The sequence below is a fragment of the Macrotis lagotis genome, chromosome 7, assembly GCF_037893015.1.
Source record: "Macrotis lagotis isolate mMagLag1 chromosome 7, bilby.v1.9.chrom.fasta, whole genome shotgun sequence".
In the NCBI taxonomy this organism is placed as follows: domain Eukaryota; kingdom Metazoa; phylum Chordata; class Mammalia; order Peramelemorphia; family Peramelidae; genus Macrotis; species Macrotis lagotis.
The window spans coordinates 201,558,035-201,575,646 of record NC_133664.1 but is presented as its reverse complement, the minus strand read 5'-3'; positions in this window follow the sequence as shown (position 1 = coordinate 201,575,646).

Below are 17,612 nucleotides of genomic sequence, written 5' to 3'. Positions count from 1 at the left end.
GAGCTAGGCTTTCCCACATTCTCTAGATCATTATTCCTCATATAGAGTTCTACAATGGGAGAAAATGTCTGAAATGGATTATAACTAACATATTCCCAAAAAGTGTCAACAAAATCCATTCTCAGGGAAAGATAATCAATGTACAAAATATACATCAGGGATGGGACAGTTATTTCTTCTTCCACAAGAGATATAAAATACTACTAAGCATGAATTAACAGAATCTAAAATCCTAAAAAGATAACCCATCATCATCATTATAATTTTCATCAAAAGATAAAAAGAGATTCTGGCAAAGATGGCAGAATACGAGAAGACAATACAGCCTAGCTCTCAACAAAAATAATGGAAAAGCACCAGACTAAATGTTGTTGATGATGATAGCTACCATTTATATAGCATCTACTATATGCCATATAGAGTATATTCAGGAAAGACTATCACCTGTGATGTAAGGGTTGCTTTCTACAGTTGGTGTCCACCTGATTCATTCAACTCACACCTATAGCTCCAAGAAGCTGTAGCATGCACAGCAGCTACATACTGGTAAACTATTTCAGACAGGCTAATCCAGGTTGAGAGTAACTGAGGGAACTCAAACCCATTGGTGAGCTGGGGAGGGTGACTAACTGAAGATGTGAGGTTATCTCCCAGTGACATGGGCAGATAAAAACAATTTCTTTCAAGTGGCCATGAAAGTGGGTTAAAGGGGCAGCTAGGTGGCATAGTGGATAAAGCACCAGCCTTGGAGTCAGGAGTACCTGGGTTCAAATCCAGCCTCAGACACTTAATAATTACCTAGCTGTGTGGCCTTGGGCAAGCCACTTAACCCCATTTGACTTGCAAAAACCTAAAAACAAAAAAGTGGGTTGAAGCAGGAGCTCTTTAGTGTGAGAGATTTATTAGACATCAGAGACACCAAGGTCATCCATTATATCCCAAGGCATCACCAGTCATCTTGACTTGTTCTTATTAATGGCCTTCACTGACTCTGGAAGAGAGAATGAGGTTGACAATTTCTCACAACTCTGCTTCACTTAGATTCAATTTATGTACAAATCAAAAGACATCATCCAGATGATTTTACCATTTTTATTCTCTTAAAGTTCTGTGGCAACAAACAAATGATGAAGTAGCAGGTATGGCTACTTCATAGCTATAGTGATAACCCTGCACATGGGCAACCCAGACCATAGTGTCATCTTTCTCACTGGAAGCAGCAGTGAGATTTAGCAACCCCTTGGATATCTAAGCAATTTTTTTTGTTTTTTTTCCAATTACGTGCAAAGATACTTTTCAACATTCATTTTTTGCAGGTTTTTGAATTCCACGTTTTCTACCACCATTCCTTCATTCTCCCCTCCCTATGGCAGTGAGTGATCTGATATAGTTTGTACAAGTGTAATCATGTTTAATATATTTCCATATTAATCATGTTGTAAAAGAAGAATTGGAACCAAAGGGGAAAAATCATGAGAAAGAAAGGAAAAAAATAAAATAAGTTTTAAAAAGTGAACTTTAATATGCTTTCTCTACATTCAGTCTCCATAGAAGCTCCCTCATCAGTTCAGTGACCAAAGACAATCCTAAAAGATCTACTATGGAAAATGCCATCCATATTCAGAGAAAAAAATTATGGAGTCTTAATGCAGTCTATTTTTATTTATTCATTTATTTATTTTGAATTTTACAATTTTTTCCCCTACTTTGGCTTCCCTCCCCCCAGCCCCCATAGAAGGCAAAGTGTTAGTCTTTACATTGTTTCCATAGTATACACTGATCTAAGTTGAATGTGAAGAGAGAGAAATCATATCCTTAAGGAAAAAGATAAAGTATAAGAGATATCAAAATTATATAATAAGATAATTTTTTTTAATTAAAGTACCTGGGTTCAAATCCAGTCTCAGACACTTAATAATTACCTAGACATGTGGCCTTGGGCAAGCCATTTAACCCCATTTGCCTTGCAAAAACCTAAAAAAAAATACATGCAATGTGTACACCATTATGGACAACACAAAATTCAGTAGAACTGAAAAAAAAATGAACAGCTCTGGTTGTGAGATAACTCAACAGGTTATCTCAGGGTCCAATAGCAGTACTGGGTAAAGCAAGGCTGGCAAGTAAATGCCAGGTTACCAAAGTTAGGGCTGAAGAGACATATTTCTGGAGTGCACACCATGAAGGGGAGAACTGTTTTGCAATCAAAATTAATCTAGTCAACAAGCCTACCAAAGGGAGTGAACAACAGGTTCATGAAAATGTGATTGACATTTGCAGGAAAGCAACACCATCATCAGTGATTATGCTCCTACCATGGTGAACTCTGATGAGGTAAAAGAAAAATTTTATGAAAACTTGGAGACCTTCTTCATCAAGGTGTTGAAAGAAGATTTATAATTTTAGGTGACTTTAATGTAAGAGTAAGCATAGACATGGCAAGGAGTCCTTGAAAGGAATGGAGTCAGAAACAGGAACAGTAATGATTACTCACTACTGAAGACTTGCTCATCTCATGACCAACATTGTCTTCCATTTGCCTAATGCTATAAAACTTTATGGATGCATCCTCCAAACAAACACTGACATTTAATGTCACTGTAAGGAGAAGAGACTTGGATACAAGAGTGACAAAGATAATGTGTCGTACAGTATTCTGAATGGATCATAAGAATTATTCTCTCCAAACTCAATATTTACATTCAAGAAAAAAATACCAACTACCAAAAGACTTAATGTCAATAGATTAAAAAACTTCTCCGAGTGAAAGCAATTTGTTGCTAACTTAGAGGGAAAACTAAGCCAACATGCTGTTGGTAAAAGAGTAAGAAAAGAGTAAGCAGTTTTCAGGTATTTGGTGTACAGAACCACAAGTACTCATTTGGGCCAGAATACTTGCAAACATCAAGATTGGTTTGAGAAAATAATGGGGAAATTCAGAAGCTGCTAAACGAGATATAAGAAACAAGGAATTTATCAGGGGGATAGTTCATCAATGAGAGATGGAGAATTCTTGCTTCAGTTGAAAGACAGATGAATTTCAGTTTTACACTGATAATAACAATCCAAAGCAAGTTTATGATTCCCTAAAAGTTACTTATAGGGGTGGCTAGGTGGCGTAGTGGATAAAGCACCGGCCCTGGAGTCAGGAGTACCTGGGTTCAAATCCGGTCTCAGACACTTAGTAATTACCTAGCTGTGTGGCCTTGGGCAAGCCACTTAACCCCGTTTGCCTTGCAAAAAATCTAAAAAAATAAAAATAAAAAATAAAAAAAATAAAAGTTACTTATAGGCCAAAGACCTATGGTGCATCTGAACTACTCAGGGCTGATAAAACCACATTGATTTAGTGATAAGGATATGATCTTGGAGAGATGGAATTTCTTTTTTTTTTAATATTTAATATTTATTTATTCTCATTTTGTACAAATAATGCTTTTTTATAAATTAATAAAATATTCTTGTTTAAGAGTAAACAAAATACCCCCCCCAAAAAAATAGACTCGCTTGAGTGATAAAGGGGAGAGAAAAAAATTAAAATTAAAAAAATAATAGTAATAATTGTAGGTATGGCCAGGTGATTCGACGGACAGAGCACCAGAGCCCATATCCGGCCCCATTCACCCAACAATCACCTAGCCATGTGACATGCAAGCCACCCCAACCCCACTGCCGTGTGAAAACCAAAAAAAAAAGAAAAAAAAAGACCCAAAATAAAATAAAATAGTAATAATAGTAGGGGTGGCTGGGTGGTGGACAGAACATTGGCCCTGGAGCTAGGAGCACCCGGGTCCAAATCCGGCCTCAGACCCCAACAATCACCCTGTTATGCAGCCCCAGGCAGGCCACCCAGCCCCATTTGCCCTGCAACCCCCCCAAATAATAATAATAAAAAATGTGCTTCAGTCTTTGTTCCAACACCAAGAACTCTGTCATGGGTGGATCACATTCTTTATGATAAATCCATGGCAAAAGTTACTTCCATATTTTTCCAATGTTGCCATTGCTGATAGCAACTCCCTCCTTTCTTATTTCTCCACTACCATGTACTATATTTTCTCTCTCCTTTCACTCTGACTCTGCTGTAGGGTAGCTGAGTGGTGCAGTAGACAGATCCCTGGTCCTGGGGCCAAGAGGCCCAGAGCCACTCTATGGCCCCTTAGGCCCAACATCCACCTGGCCCTATGGCCCGGGACAGGCCAGCCAATCCCAGCCCCCTGCAAGAAGTAAAAAAGAAAATGTGTTATATCTGAACACTCTCCCCCCATGGTCCATCCTCTTCTCCATCACTCACATCCCACCCCTTCCCCCTGCCCCCCTCTTACTCCAGATGTCTATACCCCATTGAGTATATATACTGTTTCCTCTCCTACCCACCTCTGATGAGAGCAAAGTTTCCCTCATTCTCCCTTGCCTTCCCCCCTTCCATATCATTGCAATAGCTCATTGTAATAAAGAAAAATCTTATCATATGAAATATCTTGGCCTATTCCCCCTCCCCTTTCTCTTTCTCCCATTACATTTCCCTTTTTTTCTATTAACTCCATTTTTATACCATATTTTATCTTTGAATTCAGCTTTCTCCTGTGTTTCAATGATAAAAGCTCCTTCTACCTGCTCTATTAACTAAGAAGGTTCATATGAGTATTATCAGTGTCATTTTTCTATGCAGGAATACAAGATGTTCATCATCATTAAGTCCCTCATATTTTCCCCTTCTCCTCCAATCTCTATGCTTCACCTAAGTCCTGTATCTGAAGATCAAACCTTCTGTTCAGCTCTGGCCATTCCAACAGGAACATTTGAAATTCCCTTGGTTCATTGAAAGTCCATCTTTTTCCCTGCAAGAGGACATTCATTTTTGCTGGGTAGCTGATTCTTGGTTCTATTTCAAGCTTTTTTGCCTTCCGGAATATTATATTCCAAGCCCTACAAGCTTTTAATGTAGTTGCTGCTAAGTCCTGTGTGATCCTGACTGCAGCTCCACAATATTTGAATTGTGTCCTTCTGGCTGCTTGTAATATTTTCTCTTTGACTTGGGAGTTCTGGAACTTGGCTATAATATTCCTAGGGGTTGGTTTTTTGGGGATCTCTTTCTTGGGAGGATTGGTGGATTCTCTCCATTTCTATTTTGCCCTCTGCTTCTAGGATATCAGGGCAATTTTCCTGTAGTAATTCTTTGAAAATGATGTTAAGGCTCTTTTCCTGATTATGACTTTCAGGTATTCCAATAATTTTTAAATTTTCTTTCCTAAATCTGTTTTCCATATCAGTTGTTTTTCCAATGAGATGTTTCACATTTTCTTCTAATTTTTCATTTTTTTGGTTTTGAAGTAATGAGTCCTGATTTCTCATAAATTCATCAATCTCTCTGAGTTCCATTCTTTGTCTGAAGGATTTGTTTTCCTCAGAGTTTTCTTATCTCTTTTTCCATCTGGCCAATTTTGCTTTTTAAAGCATTCTTCTCCTCAATATGTTTTTTGTTTTGTTTTGTTTATTTTTGCAAAGCAAATGGGGTTAAGTGGTTTGCCCAAGGCCACACAGCTAGGTAATTATTAAGTGTCTGAGATGGGATTTGAACCCAGGTACTCCTGAATCCAGAGCCAGTGTTTTATCCACTGCACCACCTAGCCGCCCTATCCTCAATAACTTTTTTGAACTGTTTTATCCATTTGACCTAAGCTGGTTTGTAGCATGCTATTTCCTTCAGCATTTTTTTGGATCTCCTTGACTAGGCTGCTGACTTCATTTTCATGTTTTTCCTGCATCTCTCTCATTTCTTTTCCCAGTTTTTCCTTCTAACTCCCTCATTTGATTTTCAGTCTTTTTTTGAGCTCTGTCATAGCCTGAGCCCAATTTCTGTTTTTCTTGGAGTCTTTAGATGCAGGAGCTTGTGCTTCCTCATCTTCAGACTGAGTGTTTTGATCCTTCTTGGGCTCATTTGCAAAATATTTCTCAATGGTGTTCCTCTTTTTCCTCTACTTGCTCATTTTCCCAGCCTAAGCCTGTTTTTGGGGTGCTTCCTTAGCTTTTGGGACACTCCCACAAGGGTCTCAGTGTGTGAGGCTCTGTCCTCCCTCCTGGTCTGTGAATGAGCATATGCGCCCCCATCTGCCATGGGGCTGAGTTGGAGGGGGCACCTGCTGTTCTATGGGGGGGGCCTAGACTGCAATCAGGATCTGAATGTGGTCAGAACCCCAGAGTCCTGTTCCAGGGACAGAGGACAGAGCTGGGCAGTCTCTCTCTTTTCACTCTCCTCCCTCAGCTCAATGGGCTCATGCCCTGGGGGCTCCTGCTTACAGGCTCTGCCTGCTTATGTTTCCTGGATCTGGAATGCAGTGGCCAGGCTGCTTGCTATGTGCCCTGAGGGCTGGAATTCACTTGCTAGCTCCGGCAAAGGTCCCCCTGCCGTTCCCCCAATTTGTGCCTGGTACTCCCCAGGGTGTAGCTCAGGAAACTCTCCGGCTGCTCTAAGCTGTGGCTTCCAGTGCCCTGGGGCTGCCTCCAGGAGGCTGAAGTTCTTTCGCTCTAGTGGGCCACCCCTCTGGCAACTCTGGGGAGCAAACTCTGCTCTTTTCCAGGTTACCTTGAGTAGGAGAACTGCCTCACTGGGTCCCTCTGTGGGTTCTGTCTCTCGAAAATTTATTTAAAGTGCTTAGTTTCAAAGATTTATGAGAGAGAGCCTAACACATGATCCGCTCTTGTCCCCATCTTGCCTCTGCCCCCCGAGATGGACTTTCAACAGACCATCATCAATCAATGATAAAGCCATATTTCCAACTAAAGTAGAAGTTTGTGAATGCCATCAGGCTTTTCTGGTGTGGTAAAGCACCTGGTGTTGATTCTATTAACAACTGATACTTATAAGATGAAGATTCCATTGCCCATACAAAAGTTGACTTAAATTTTCTGGGTTATATGGCAAGAGGTAGTTATCCTCCAGGAGTTCTAGGATGACTGGCCATCTCTATAAAGGTAAAGGGAACAGAATGCCTTGTGACAATCACAGTGGAGATTCTCTCTTAGTTATTGCTAGCAAGATTCTTGCCAATGTCCTCCTTAATAGGCTGATCTTTTCCTCAGAAAATGAGCCAATGTGGCTTCAGAAAGGGTCAAGGAATGGTAGAAATGGTGTTTGCTATCCAACAGCTCCAGAAGAAATGCCAGGAGAAAATCAAAGGTCTGAATACAACATTGATCAATCTGACCAAGGTCTTTGTTACTTTCAGTAGTGAGGAAAATTATATCAAAATTTGGTTGAAGTTCATCAGTATTATATATCACTTTTCATGATGGCATGTTTGCTCAGGTTCTGGATAATGGATAATGCTCTTGTTTTTCCCAGTAACCAATGGCTGTGAGCTTGCTCCCATGCTTCTTAACATGATGTTTTCAGCAATATAGTCAGACATCTTCAACAGCAGGAAAACAGTATCAAGGTCAGCTACCACATTGACAGGTAAGTTATTTAAGTTGAAAAGGCTACAAACCAAGACTAATCTAGGGGGGGAGAGTTGATGCATGATTTATATTCACAGATGACTGTGCACTCAACACAGCCTTTGACCCTGAGATCCAAAAAGGAATAAATGGATTCTCTTTAGTTTGTCCTAAATTTAGCAAAACAATTAACACCAAGAAAACTCAGTTTCATCACATTCCTATGGGAAACCATAGGTCATAGCTAATGGAAAAATATGGAATGCTGTGGATAAGTTCACCTGTCTTGGCAGTATACTTTCCAAGGATATACATACAGATGATGAAGTTGACACTCACATTGCCAGAGTTAGCTCAGCATTTGGGTGACTGAAGAAAAATGTGGAAGAGATGAAGTATCAGATGTGACTACCAAATTGACAGTCAACAGAGCCGTTGTTCTGACTTCATTGCTGGGTGCCTGTGGAACCTTGGATAGCATACCAGTTCCATGCCAAAGAAACTAAGTCACTTTTATTTGAATTGTCTTGGGAAGATTCTGAAGATCATCTGGCAAGAGAAGACACCAGACAATGAGGTCCTTTATCAAGTTGAACTGCCTAGCATTCTAACTTTGATGCCGAAAGTGCCAATACGCTGGCCATGTTGCTCAAATACCAAAAAGTTCATCTGTCTAAAACACTTTTCTACAGAGAATTCATGCAAGGCAGAGCCTCTCATGGTGGCCTGAAGAAGGATACCCTCCATGTCTCTCTGAATCGATTACATGTCAGGGGAAACAATGGCAAAGGACCAGAATTTAATTCACCCAGAATGGTATGCTCACATCATAGCAAATGCTCTAAGAGTGAAGCAGATTTGTAGTAGCTCAAAAGAAATGTGAAATTTAGAGACATCTCCACTCTAAATATTCATATGGACTATTTATGCTTGACCCGTTGCAGAAATTTCTGAGCTTATATTGATCTAATGTCATCATTGGACGGACTCATCATACCCTGACTCCAATTGACATAGAATAGGAATGACAAATAACAAAGCAAAGACTTTAGAGCAGGGGGAGGCCTGGAGTACCCCCTCACTGTAACATATATCAGGTTCAAGGATACAGACCATAGATCTGGGCTGGGACCTATTGCTGAATATCCAGGGCAGGGACTACCAACTAGGGTGAGCTTATAGTTCTGTCACTCTGAATTTGTAGATCTTTCTTCCTAGTTGACTGCCACTGTTGGATCTCCAATGAGGGTCAAGCCTACAGTTGTATTGCCCAAACCCAAACCAGAAGAGAGAGTTTGCAAAACTCAGACCAAGGAGACAGCAATTGGAAAATGTCCTAGATTGGATTACTTAAGGATTCTGAAAGTTTGCAGTTCCCTGACCTAAGTCAACACAGAGATCCTTGAAGTGCTCAGTACCCAGAGAAAACAATTGTGAGAGGCCAGATAAAATACATTAAGACCATTCAGAACTCCAAACATTCCCTCCACAAGTGTGCAGCACCTGAGACTCACACAAAGTTCCAATTCAGGAGCTAAAATTGGGGGAATAAATAAACAATAAAAGATAAAAGACAGGGTGGAGGCAAGATGGGGTCAAAAGAAGAGCCTCTCTTAGGTGCTTTCTCTATATATATTTCTTTTTTTTTTCTTTTTAGATTTTGGCAAGGCAAATGGGGTTAAGTGGCTTGCCCAAGGCCACACAGCTAGGTAATTATTAAGTGTCTGAGACCGGATTTGAACCCAGTTATTCCTGACTCCAGGGCTGGTGCTTTATCCACTGCACCACCTAGCCGCCCCTCTTTATATATTTCAAAACATAAAATAATGACTCTAAGTAAATTTTTGAGAGACAGAACCCAAAGAGGGATCCAGTGAGGCAATTCTCTAGCCCAAGGTAACCTGGAAAATAGTGGAAAGGCTCTGCTCCATGGGGTTAGAAGGAACTTCAGCCTCCCAGAGGCAGCCGGGGAGCACTGGGCACAACTTGGAAGATCAGTGGGGGGACCTCTACCAGAGTGAGCATGTGAAATCCATCCCTCAGGGCACTCAGCTAGCAGCATGACCAGGAAAGGGAAGCAGTTAGAGTGGGTAAACAGGACCCCCCAGGAAACTGAGCTTTGAGTACTCAGCTTACCAAAGGGAGGGGAGTAGAGAGAGACTTTCGAGATTTGTCATCTGTCCCTGGAACAGGACTCCGGGGTTCTGACCACATTCAGATCCTGATCACAGTCTAGGCCCCCCCATAGAACAGCATGGCCCCCCCCACCTCAGCCCCATGGCAGAGGGGTGTGTTTGTGGTCATTCACAGACCAGGAGGGAAGATAGAGCTTCACACACTGAGATCCTTGTGTGAGGGTGTCCCAATAATACTCAAAAGCTCAGGAAGCACCCCAAGACCAGGCACAAGCTGGAGAAATAAGTAAACAGAGAAAAAAGAGGAACACCATTGAGAAAGACATTGTCTATGATCCCAAGAAGGATCAAAATACTCAGTCTGAAGATGAGGAAGTACAAGTTCCTGCATCTAAAGACTGGAAGAAAAACAGAAATTGGGCTCAGGCTACAACAAAGCTCAAAAAAGACTGAAAATCAAATGAGGGAGATAGAAGAAAAATTGGGAAAAGAAATGAGAGAGATGCAGGAAAAACATGAAAAAGAAATGAGCAGCTTAGTCAAGGAGATTGAAAAAAAATGCTGAAGAAAATAACATGTTAAAAACCAGCATAGGTCAAATGGATAAAAACAGTTCAAAAAGTTATTGAGAAGAATGCTTTAAAAAGCAGAATTGGCCAGATGGAAAAAGAGATAAGAAAACTCTCTGAGGAAAATAAATCCTTCAGACAAAGAATAGAACTCAGGGATATTGCTGAATTTACAAGAAATCAGGACTCAATACTTCAAAACCAAAAGAATGAAAAATTAGAAGAAAATGTGAAACATATTATTGAAAAAACAACTGATCTGGAAAACAAATTCAGGAAAGATAATTTTAAAATTATTGGGATACCTGAAAGTCATGATCAGGAAAAGAGCCTTGACATCATTTTTAAAGAATTCCTAAAGGAAAATTCCCCAGATAGCCTAGAAGCAGAGGGCAAAATAGGAATTGAGAGAATCCACCTACTTCTCCTGGAAAGAGATCCACCCCCCCACCCCAGGAATATTATAGCCAAGTTTCAGAACTACCAAGTCAAAGAGAAAATATTACAAGCAGCCAGAAGGACACAATTCAAATATCATGGAGCTGAAGGCGGAGCCAATATGGCGACAATAAATGATCAAGTCTTAGGCGCTCTCTGATAAAATTTATAAACTAAGGACTCTAACTAAACTTTTGAGCGAAAGAACCCACAAAAGGACCCAGAGAGGCCGTTCTCCTACTCAAGGTAACCTGGAAAAGAGCAGAAAGGCTCTGCTCCCTGGGTCAGAGGGGCGGCCAGCCAGAGGGGTGGCCTGCTAGAGTGAAAGAACTTCAGCCTCCCAGAGGCAGCCCCAGGGCGCTGGGAGCCCCAGCTCTCAGCAGCAGGGGAGTCTCCGGAGCTACACCCCAGGGAGCACCAGGCACAAAGTGGGGGAACAGCAGGGGACCTCTGCCAGAGGGAGCACGCAGCCCAGCCCTCAGGCCACACAGCTAGAAGCTTGGCCACCACAGCCCAAATCCGAAACAGAAGCAGGCGGAGCTGGTAATCAGGAGCCCCCAGAGCATGAGCCCATTGAGCTGAGGGAAGGGAGTGAAGAGAGAGAGACTGCAGAGCTCTGTCCTCTGCCTCTGGAACAAGACACTGGGGTTCTGACCACATTCAGATCCTGATCGCAGTCTAGGCCCCCCCACAGAACAGCAGGGACCCCCCCCCCCCACCTCAGCCCCATAGCAGAGGGGGCAGCTTTTAGTCATTCACAGACCAGGAGGGAGGGCAGCCTCATACACTGAGACCCTTGTGGGAGTGTCCCAAAAGCTCAGGAAGCACCCCAAAACCAGGCCCAGGCTGGGAAAATGAGCAAGCAGAGAAATAAGAGCAACACCATTGAGAAATATTTTGCAAATGAACACAAGAAGGATCAAAATACTCAGTCTGAATATGAGGAAGCACAAGCTCCTGCATCTAAAGACTCCAAGAAAAACAGAAATTGGGCTCAGGCTATGATAGAGCTCAAAAAAGAATTTGAAAATCAAATGAGGGAGTTAGAAGAAAAACTGGGGAAAGAAATGAGAGAGATGCAGGAAAAACATGAAAATGAAGTCAGCAGCCAAGTCAAGGAAATCCAAAAAAATGCTGAAGAAAATAGCATGCTAAAAACCAGCTTTAGGTCAAATGGATAAAACAGTTCAAAAATTTACTGAGGAGAAGAATGCTTTAAAAAACAAAATTGGCCAGATGGAAAAAGAAATAAGAAAACTCTCTGAAGAGAACAAATCCTTCAGACAAAGAATAGAATTCAGGGAGATGGATGAATTTACCAGAAATCAGGAATCAATACTTCAAAACCCAAAAAATGAAAAATTAGAAGAAAATGTGAAATATCTCATTGAAAAAACAACTGATATGGAAAACAGACTTAGAAAAGATAATTTAAAAATTATTGGAATACCTGAAAGTCATGATCAGGAAAAGAGCCTTAACATCATTTTCAAAGAATTACTACAGGAAAATTGCCCTGATATTCTAGAAGCAGAGGGCAAAATAGAAATGGAGAGAATCCACTGATCCCCCCGGAGAAAGAGATCCCAAAAAAACAACCCCTAGGAATATTATAGCCAAGTTCCAGAACTCCCAAGTCAAAGAGAAAATATTACAAGCATCCAGAAGGACACAATTCAAATATTGTGGAGCTGCAATCAGGATCACACAGGACTTAGCAGCAACTACATTAAAAGCTTGTAGGGCTTGGAATATAATATTCCGGAAGGCAAAAAAGCTTGAAATAGAACCAAGAATCAGCTACCCAGCAAAAATGAATGTCCTCTTGCAGGGAAAAAGATGGACTTTCAATGAACCAAGGGAATTTCAAATGTTCCTGTTGGAATGGCCAGAGCTGAACAGAAGGTTTGATCTTCAGATACAGGACTCAGGTGAAGCATGGAGAATGGAGGAGAGGGGGAAAATATGAAGGACTTAATGATGATGAACTACATTAGAAAAATGATACTAATAATACTCATAAGAAACTTCTCATTTAATAGAGCAGGTAGAAGGAACTTTTATAGATGAAGCACAGGAGAGAGCTGAATTTGAAGATATAATATATTGTAAAAATGGAGTCAATGGGGGTGGCTAGGTGGCAGAGTAGATAAAGCACCAGCCCTGGAGTCAGGAGTACCTGGGCTCAAATCCGGTCTCAGACACTTAATAATTACCTAGCTGTGTGGCCTTGGGAAGCCACTTAACCCCATTTGCCTTGCAAAAAAAAAAAAAAACCTTAAAAAAAATCCCAAAAAATAGGCTAAGATATTTCATATAGTAAGATTTTTTTTTTTATTACAATGAGCTATTTCCAGGATATGGAAGGGGGGGAAGACGATGGGGAATGAGAGAACTTTTGCTCTCATCAGAGGTGGCTCGGAGAGGAAACAGCATATATACTCAATGGGGTATAAACATATGTAGTAAGAAGGAGAGAAGGGGGGGATGTGAATGATAGAGGAGAGGGTGGACCATGGGGGAGAATGGTCAGATATAACACATTTTCTTTTTTATTTCTTGCAAGGGGCTGGGATTTTATTATTATTTATTATTATTATTATTATTATTATTATTATTATTATTAGGGGGTGCAGGGCAGATGGGGCAAGGCCCCATGGGCTCAGGGCTGCACAGCTGGGTGATTGTTGGTTGTCTGAGGTGGGATTTGAGCCTGGATGCTCCTGGCTTCAGGGCCAATGCTCTGTCCACTGCACCACCTAGCCACCCCTATTATTATTATTATTATTTTAATTTTTTCTCTTTATTTTTTTGCTAATGATGGTCTATATTTTTTGGAGGTGGGGGTATTATGTTTACTCTTAAACAAGAATATTTTAGTAATGTATAAAAACATCATTTGTACAAAAATAAAAATAAATATGTATAAGCAAAAAAAATTTTTAAATTTAAAAAAGAAAAAAGAAAGTGAGACAAACCAAATTAGGAAGGAGTGTATCTCATCTGGAAGCTGGGGGGAGCCACAGTAGCTTTTTGGACAAGGGAATGACATGGTCAGATCTATGTCTGAAGCAAATCAATTTGCCAACTTTGAAGGATGGATAGGAGAGCTCAGAGTTGGAGAAAAGGAGATCAGTCAGGAGGCTGTGGCAATAGTCCAGTTAGTCAGCTGGGGCTAATCTGATGGCTTAGTTTCTAGACTGGAATGAAATGAGACCCTGGTAGTCCATCAATCCATGATCAAAAAGAGGTTTACTCAGATGTAGTCTATTCAGCAAGGATGCAACATTGATTCCTTTGGGTGTAACTTCTCCTCAGAAGTCTGTGAGAGGAATTACTGTCTCCTGACTTTCTTGTACCTGAGCCTCCAGGAAGCTCCATCCATGGTCTGAACTGTAGGTTATGATTGGGTTACAACTTTGGCATCAATACCTTGTGAGGAAAACCTCACTTGAATGAAATAATACCTAAGTTTATTGCTCCCACCTAGGATACCTCAAGGCAGGGTGGGATGAGTGTGATGATGCAGAAAAGGAAAATAGGAAGGATTAGCCAGTCAGACAGGAAGAGAACTAGGAAAGAGCAACACTGGGAAAATCCAGGGAGGAAAGACTATCCAGTAGAAATGCTAATGTACTGAGAAGAGATGGGGGTCAATGGTGGCAAAGGGGGCAGAGAGGGCAAGAAGGGTGAAGATAGAGAAAAGCTAGTTACCATGAAGTGACATTGCAGAAGTCAGTGTCTATCATAGGTATTTGGAGAGTTAGGACTTGTTCTTCTCTGACCCAACCACTGAACATTTGGGCTATTTCTAATCTTTTGCTGCTGCAAAGAACAGTTTAAGTATTTAAGTCGACAGATTTCTCAGAGCTTTGCGGTCTTTGCTCTATTCTGATTGGGTCATGGTAGACCTACTTTTTTCCACAACTCCACCAGCACTGAGTTTTAACATTCCATATTTTAGTTATCCCTTTCACATCACAAGGAGTAGTAGTATGACTCTCCAACAATTAAAAAAATTTACCATAAAATTTTTAACCCTCCTTTTGTAGTAAAGTCTGAATTACTATGTATTAAAATAATACTATCCATATATTTTATGCAAAAAAAATAAAAGACAACAAAAATAAAGAGCTATTATGAAGTCAGACATGCAAAAACACAAATCTGGAGAGAAGAGTAACTCTATATCAACAAGCAAAGAGTTTAAAAAAGGGGAAAAAACTTAATCAAAAGGTCAGCTAGAATTCCTAGAAGAAATAAAAAACAAGAGTTCCTAAATGACATAAATGCAATGAGAGTTCTAGAGCAATGTCAAATTCTAATAGAAAGGGAAGCTTGTAGACCTCATATTAACTTAGAAAACCACAAATTAACACAATCTACATTGTATTATATTTTTATTTATTTTGTTAAATATTTCCCATTTACATTTTAATTTGTTTTGAGTAGCTGGGCCCTTTGATTTTATCACTCTCAAAAGAAAGAACTAGAAAAGAAATGACAAAATTTTCTTGCACAAGACTGAATGATAACCAAGAAACCCAATGATTAACTACAATAAATGACTTTTTCTATCCCAGAATTGCCTCTATGTCTTTGTGCGCATGTGTCTATGTGTTTCTGTCTGTTCAATCTTCCCTTGTTTGTTCAGTTAAAAATCAAAACTTTTGAGATGACCAATTCTCCCACTTCCTTATGTAGCTTGTTCTTTTAACTCCTATTTATTACTATATTACTATATAAATTGTTCTTCTGGTTCTGTTCATTTCTCTTTGCATCAGTTTGTATGTCTTTTCAGGTTTTTCTGTAACCATTCTGCTCATTATTTTTTATAGCACAACAATGTTCCATAACTGTCATAATACTACACATTCTTTAGCCATTCCCCAATTGATTGGCATCCCCTTGAATTCTAATTCTTTACCACCACAAAAGAGAGTTGCTAGAAATATTTTTAAACAAATATAATTTTTTTGGGGGGTGGCTAGGTGGCGCAGTGGATAAAGCACTGGCCTTGGAGTCAGGAGTACCTGGGTTCAAATCTGGTCTCAGACACTTAATAACTACCTAGCTGTGTGGCCTTGGGCAAGCCACTTAACCCCATTTGCCTTGCAAAAACCTAAAAAAACAAATATAATTTTTTCCTTTTCCCTTGACCTCTTTGGGATACTGACTTATTATCAATATTGCTGGGTGAAAGAAAAATGCAGTTTTATAGCCTTTTGTGCATAGTTCTAAATTGTTCTCCAAAAAAGATTGGATTAGTTCACCAACTCCACCATTGCATTAGTGACCTAATTTTTTCACACTCCTTCCATCATTTGTCATTGTCTCTGTCATGTTGGCCAATTTTATCAGTATGAGATAGTACCTCAGAGTTGTTTTAATGTGCATATCTCTAATCAGTAATGATTTAGAGGATTTTTTAATGGAGGTATTGATAGCTTTGAATTCTCCTGAAAACTACCTGTTCATTTTCTTTGACTGTCAGCTGGAGAATGGTTTTTATTTTTGTAAATTTGGTTCCATTTCTGATATGTTTGGAAAATGAGGCCTAGTGTATGCAGGAATTTATTTTGCAAGATTCTATATATTTGTAATGGATTTTGTTTTTCTTGCCTTCTCAGTGGGTCCAGGGAGAAGAATGGTAGAGAGAGAATTCAGAACTGAATATAAAATTTAAAAAACATTTAAGCTTATTGGATATAAAAATAGCTCACATTTCTAGTGGAAGGTTTGTAGAGAATTTGATCTTTGGGTGAACCGAGTGAAATCTACACTCACTGTATAAATGAAGTAAAATGAAGAATTGAGGTAATTCTGCAGATAAGGAAAATTAATACCATTTAATCACTTTCATAAATCATAATGAATACAATATGTTACACTAATGAGTGATGTCACCCATGGCCTAGAGGGTTTGGATCCCAGAGAAATAATTTCTCTGAACTCAACCCAGAGCTGAGATGTATCCTATGGGCAGCCTGGCTTCAAGGAGGGAAATGGGGCTCTTCTCTAATTCTTTGGCTTTGAAGGAAAATCGCTCAAAACAAAGCTTAGGGATGGCTTACATTAGGAGCCTCCCAAAGAGAATCAAAACAGGTAATAGGTCTGGAGGTGAATGGGTATGGAGAGGGGGAGTGGAGAATTAGAGGCCACAGTGTCCAACCATCTCATCTTACAGAAGAAGAAACTGAGAATGACTGATTAGTCAATCAATCTGCCAGTCTTCTTATCCTTTACTCCCCTCTTCATTTAATACACATTAATATACAGAATTCTTCCTTGATGTTTGAATAAGACTCACCTTTGCCTATCTCATCTTGCCTTTCTCATTTTTGTCTCTATCACCTTTGCTTCTATCATCTTGCTGCTACAATCTTGCCTCTTTCACCTTTGCATCTCTCACCTTTGCTCTAGCATCTTTGCCTCTCTCCTCTGGCTCCCCTCACCTTGGCCTCTCTCTCTCTCTCTCTCTCTCTCTCCCCTCACCTTGGCCTCTCTCTCCTCTGGCTCCCCTCACCTTGGCCTCTCTCTCTCTGTCTGTCTGTCTGTCTGTCTGTCTGTCTCTCTCTCTCTCTCTCTCTCTCTCTCTCTCCCCTCACCTTGGCCTCTCTCTCCTCTGGCTCCCCTCACCTTGGCCTCTCTCCTCTGGCTCCCCTCACCTTGGCCTCTCTCTCTCTCTCTCTCTCTCTCTCTCTCTCTCTCTCTCTCTCTCTCTCCCCTCACCTTGGCCTCTCTCTCCTCTGGCTCCCCTCACCTTGGCCTCTCTCTCCTCTCTCCCCTCACCTTGGCCTCTCTCTCCTCTGGCTCCCCTCACCTTGGCCTCCTTCCCCTCCCCTCACCTTGGCCTCTCTCTCCTCTGCTCCCCTCACCTTGGCCTCTCTCTCTCTCTCTCTCTCTCTGTCTCTGTCTCTGTCTCTCTCTCTCTCTCTCTCTCTCTCTCTCTCTCTCCCCTCACCTTGGCCTCTCTCTCCTCTGGCTCCCTTCACCTTGGCCTCTCTCTCCTCTCTCCCCTCACCTTGGC